This window comes from Berghia stephanieae, chromosome 4 (assembly GCF_034508935.2).
Source record: "Berghia stephanieae isolate SIO BIC M18660-M18661 chromosome 4, UCSD_Bste_1.3, whole genome shotgun sequence".
Classification (NCBI taxonomy): domain Eukaryota; kingdom Metazoa; phylum Mollusca; class Gastropoda; order Nudibranchia; family Aeolidiidae; genus Berghia; species Berghia stephanieae.
Window position 1 is genome coordinate 23,548,393 of NC_088363.1, and position 5,000 is coordinate 23,553,392.

The 5,000-nt window shown below is 35.0% G+C and overlaps 2 protein-coding genes across 2 annotated transcripts in view; both read right to left on the reverse strand.

The window, feature by feature from the left end:
- Positions 1–789, reverse strand: part of LOC144970273 (uncharacterized) — a 14,352-nt gene extending 13,563 nt beyond the window's left edge. Inside the window, exon 1 of the mRNA XM_078909743.1 lies at positions 613–789. The gene's annotated coding sequence lies outside the window, so the exon portion shown is untranslated. The remainder of the gene's footprint in view (positions 1–612) is intronic.
- LOC144970272 (uncharacterized) overlaps positions 1–5,000 on the reverse strand; it is a 61,303-nt gene that overhangs the window by 47,461 nt on the left and 8,842 nt on the right. The window lies entirely within an intron of this gene.

Sequence of the window (5,000 nt, forward strand, 5' to 3'; positions counted from 1 at the left end):
TTATTATTATTATTATTATTATTATTATTATTATTATTATTATTATTATTATTATTATTATCATCATTATTATTATTATTATTATTATTATTATTATTATTATTATTGTCATTATTATTATTTTTATTATTATTATTATTATTATTATTATTATTATTATTATTATTATTATTATTATTACTGTTATTATCATTATTATTTTAGTTGTTTGCCTTGCTGTATTATTGATTTTACTTATTTGATTTGTTGATGAAAATATATTCTTGTATGAGTTACATTGGCAATTGCCTAAAATAAACGTTTTTGAACTTGAACTATGTATCTATTTATTTAAAGAGAACCGCCAGTGTAAAATCCACGCTGGATATTGATATAACGAAATTAGTAGTATCTTCTCTTATACTTAAGATAATAGGCAACGCTCTTTTATCTGGTTGCCCCAAGTATTCTATCGGTAGACTGCAGGAGATACAAAATAAGGCATCCAGACTTGTTACTCTTAAAAACTCGAGAGAGCACATTGCTTCTTCACCGGCTCCCTGTTCACTACATAATAGAAAACAAAATTCTTTTTTACGCCAATAAATGTTTTACTAATCTAGTAACACTTACCAATCAGTTCGTGCAAGATGCTGGCACTTTCAGACCGTGCAATCGCCACATCAATGAAAATGCGAGAGCAGTTGTTGAGCACACCTGTGCAGTAAGAAGGCACACGGGAAAAATAGAAAGTTGCGTTGACCTGTTTTGTTTTGTAAAGTAAAGCAACAAGTGCCGTGGTTTCGTATCTCTATGATTTTTATATATTATAAAGAAATAAGGCTGCATTTTTATCATGCTTTCATTATTTTTTCTGTAAAAATACGTTGTTGTTTTCTTTTGCCATTTGAAAAATATAAAATGAGATTTGATCAGCTTATCGCCAACTTAGAAATTAGCCCGTTACACGACTAGAAAGAGTGATCTTTCGACAACAACAACAAAAAAAAAAAACAGACACTACTTATGCACATACCATCCCGCGGCTCTTGTTGTCAAGAATTTAAAGAGCAGTAGGTGCCCATTTTAATAAAACTCATTCCTCACACATCTGAGAAACACACACACACAGACACACACACAGACACACACACATACACACACACACACACACACACACACACACTCACACTAAGATATACAAGGAAGAACGAACCAGTTCTCAAATTTCATCTTGTGAAACGTTTTAACTTTCTCTCTCAGTTGAAGGTAATTAATTATTGGTTAACTTATTCGAAGTGGAATGAGATATTACTGTGAATTCAATGATAATTTACTGTTATTATTATCATTTGTATATATTCTATTTGTACTTTATTCTATGGATGTTCGTCAGTTGAAATACTTGTACAATATAAAGCTATAAGTACGCATATCATATTATAATTAACACTTGGTTATGATCCATGCTATTATTTTCATTTATAATCATATCTATATTATATGATATCTGTAATCTACCGCCAATCCCCTGCCACACATCAAAATCATAATTATAATTTCTAAATTGTATAATAATATAAGGGACATAACCCTGTTCATTTATCATAATGTAAGATAGTTCAACTGTCAGTTGATTTTTGACATAGAAATGAAATGATTATAATTATTATGTTTATGATGGAGTTACGGCTTCTCCTTGCCTTTGGTCGGCAAATAAAAGCTATTATGATGTGTCCCTCAGGCACGAACCTGTGGCGAAAGATAAACTAGAATTGGCCCTAAGACCTTTTTGTTTAACCTCTTAATTGAAGGTCCCTCCTTGTCCGTAGCAGTCCACAGCAGCCCGCTGCACCTGAACCTTCCCTGGTAGTATAGAACAAATCATGGAACCCAGAACCAACCCTTGAACTTGCTGATGCAGTCCCGTCCTTAGAAGAGCACCAACCAAGCAAGCCGGCTGGATTAGATAAACCAAACGGGCTTATACCATTTTCAAATATACCACATACTGACCCATATGATTAACATTTAATAAATAAATAAATAAATAAATAAATAAATAAATAAATAAATAAATAATTCAGATCCACTCAATTAGAGCCATTCTTCCTGAGATAAATAAATACTGGAGTAATAATTAAATTGTCAAATATACATCATCCATAATCGTCATTCTACCTTTCACGCATTCTCTCTTTCTTTTCATGTAACATCTAATTAAACTTTTGCATAGAATTGTTATTATTGTATTGGGTGTTAATATTGTCTTGAATCACTTGTTATGAATACAATTAGTTATAAGGGACCCTAAGGCTATTCTTAATCACCCCTAGTTTAAACGTGAGCTGATTGTGGTGTGGTGGAGTGGCGCAGCTGGTAGATTCAGTTAGATCTGCAGTTATTTAAACAAAAAAAAGTAAAAGGAACAGCAATGGTAGAACTATTAGAAATAAATCGTACATTAAATAGTTTGTTTTCAAACATGTTCCCGAATATGTTGTTGAGTTGAGATAATTGATATGTTTTAGTTAGAGAATAAAATATGTCAATATATTGCACACCACAATGTATTTCTTTCCTCATTGAACAATTTAAAAAATTAATTTTGCTTTGCCAACATATGACAAAATATTGAAGGTGGAATGAAATTTTCTCAAGCTGTTTGATTTCAAATACTTAGGGACAGTGCAGTTTTTTGTATTTAAAATAACGAGAAACTAAGAGACAAAAGCTCGTAGATTGGTGTGTGGTTGCTTCTTCAAAGCCTGAAGAACCATATTCTTATGCTTTTACATAATTAATTAAACCAACCATTGTCACCAAAAACATGATTTTTATGTTATTTTTCATGGTCGTCTAATCTATCACGCAAGTAAAAATACAAAGTGGTAATGATTGTTATTAAAAACCTAGCCCAATAAGCCGGAGTCGATCCCGATTTCTATTGCGTGAAACGGACATTAGCAATTGCTTTGCTGTTCTTGGACCGGTTTATCACAAAGAACTTTTTGACAGATATCTAATAGATCCAGCTACCCACTCACTGCTACTCCACTGCGGGGTGGATAGGCTGGTCAATCTGGGTCTCAATCCTTTTGCATGTGAAGCGAGTGCTCTCGCAAAGTAAGCTATTAGACAATGACTAAAGCAGACATGATAATATTTCAATGAATTAACCCCCCCTCCCCTTTATTTAAAAAAAATCGACATTTAAGTGTTACATATTAAGAATATACTATGCTATTCTAGGAACCTTTGAAAAATATGTACATGATATCATCTGATCTGATCAAAAGTACTTGAGCCTCCTGCATAATTCTTGCAAGATTGATTTACATTTGAAATCTTCTTGTGACTCAATATAGAAATATAATGAGATATTTTATTTATGTTTATGTTCCTCGATTTAAAAAACAACAAAACACAGGGTAATAAATACTATAGACGTCTATATTCCTCTTCCTCTTTTCCATTTCAAGTTATTTTGAAGAATGTTATCTAAAAATTGAATAGGCAATAATGTCCCATAAGTTACTGAGTTGTCACGCTTTGTCAGTTTTCGTCACTCGTTATTTTATTTTCATTTGCTGCTTTTTATAATTCGTCAATAACGGTCGTCATTGTTATCGTTATTTATAATGTGAACAAATGTGAAATTTTCGAGCCTCTACGAGAATCAGTAAGTCCAATCACATTGGACCTTATTGAAAAGAGGAGAACAAGGAAGGAACAAGTGAACGCAAGCCGAACAAGGGCTTCAAGACTGGATGCACAAGAGCAGTATCGAGCCATATATAATGAAGTCAACAGATCTGTGAAGAAAGACAAGGAAGCATTCATGAACAGACTTGCAAAGAAAGCAGAAGCAGCAGCGACAGGAGGACACATGAGGATCCTTTATCAAAATACCAAGACACTTGCTGGAAAATTGGAACCAGAGGTACCAGTCAAAGACAATGATGGGAAAACTATTTTTGGAAAAGAGGCTCAATCTGAACGATGGAGGGTACATTTCAACTGCCTTCTGAACAGACTACCACCAGACAACCAGCCAGAAATTTTGCCTGCAAGGAATGAGTTACCAATTCGCTGTGATCCACCATCGATAGCAGAGATTGTGGGTGCCATTAACAAGATGAAAAGGGGGGAAATCTGCTGGACCAGACCAGATTTCACCGGAGGCTCTAAAAGTTGATGCTGAAAGAAATGCTGAGGCCCTGCACCCACTGGTTGAGAGAATCTGGAATGACGGGATATTCCCAAAGGATTGGAAGGAAGGACATCTTATCAAGCTTCCAAAGAAAGGGGACCTCAGCAATTGTAATAATTATCGAGGTATCACTCTTCTTTCTATCCCAGGAAAGGTTTTCAACCGTATTGTTTTAGAGAGAATTAAGAGTGCAACAGATGCTTAACTGCGGGACGAACAGGCAGGTTTTCGGAAAAAAACGTTCAACCACCGACCAGATTGCCTCTCTGTGAGTCATAGTGGAACAGTCTATAGAATGGAATTCTCCTCTTATTGTCAACTTTCTGGATTACGAGAAGGCTTTCGACAGTATTGACAGAGCAACATTGTGGAAAACTCTGGCACATTATGGACTCCCTGAAAAGATAGTAAACCTCATTAAGGAAATGTAAGTTGCAGGGTTGTACATGAAGATCAGCTTACTGACAGCTTTGAAATCAAGACTGGTGTCAAGCAGGGATGCTTGCTCTCATCATTCCTGTTCATCCTTGCCATTGATTGGCTAATGAAAGAAACCTCCAAAGGGCGAAGAAATGGGATACAGTGGACCCCTGGACACAGTTGGATGATCTGGATTTTGCAGATGATCTGGCTCTTTTGTCCCACACCCAGGACCAGATGCAAGCAAAAACCACAATTATAAACAACCTCTCGGAATCAATTGGTCTAAGATTTCACCCTGCAAAGTCAAAGGTCTTGAGGATAGGCACGCGTCAAAGGGAGCAGATCAAAGTAAAAGATCAGGATCTCGAAGATATAGACACTGTCT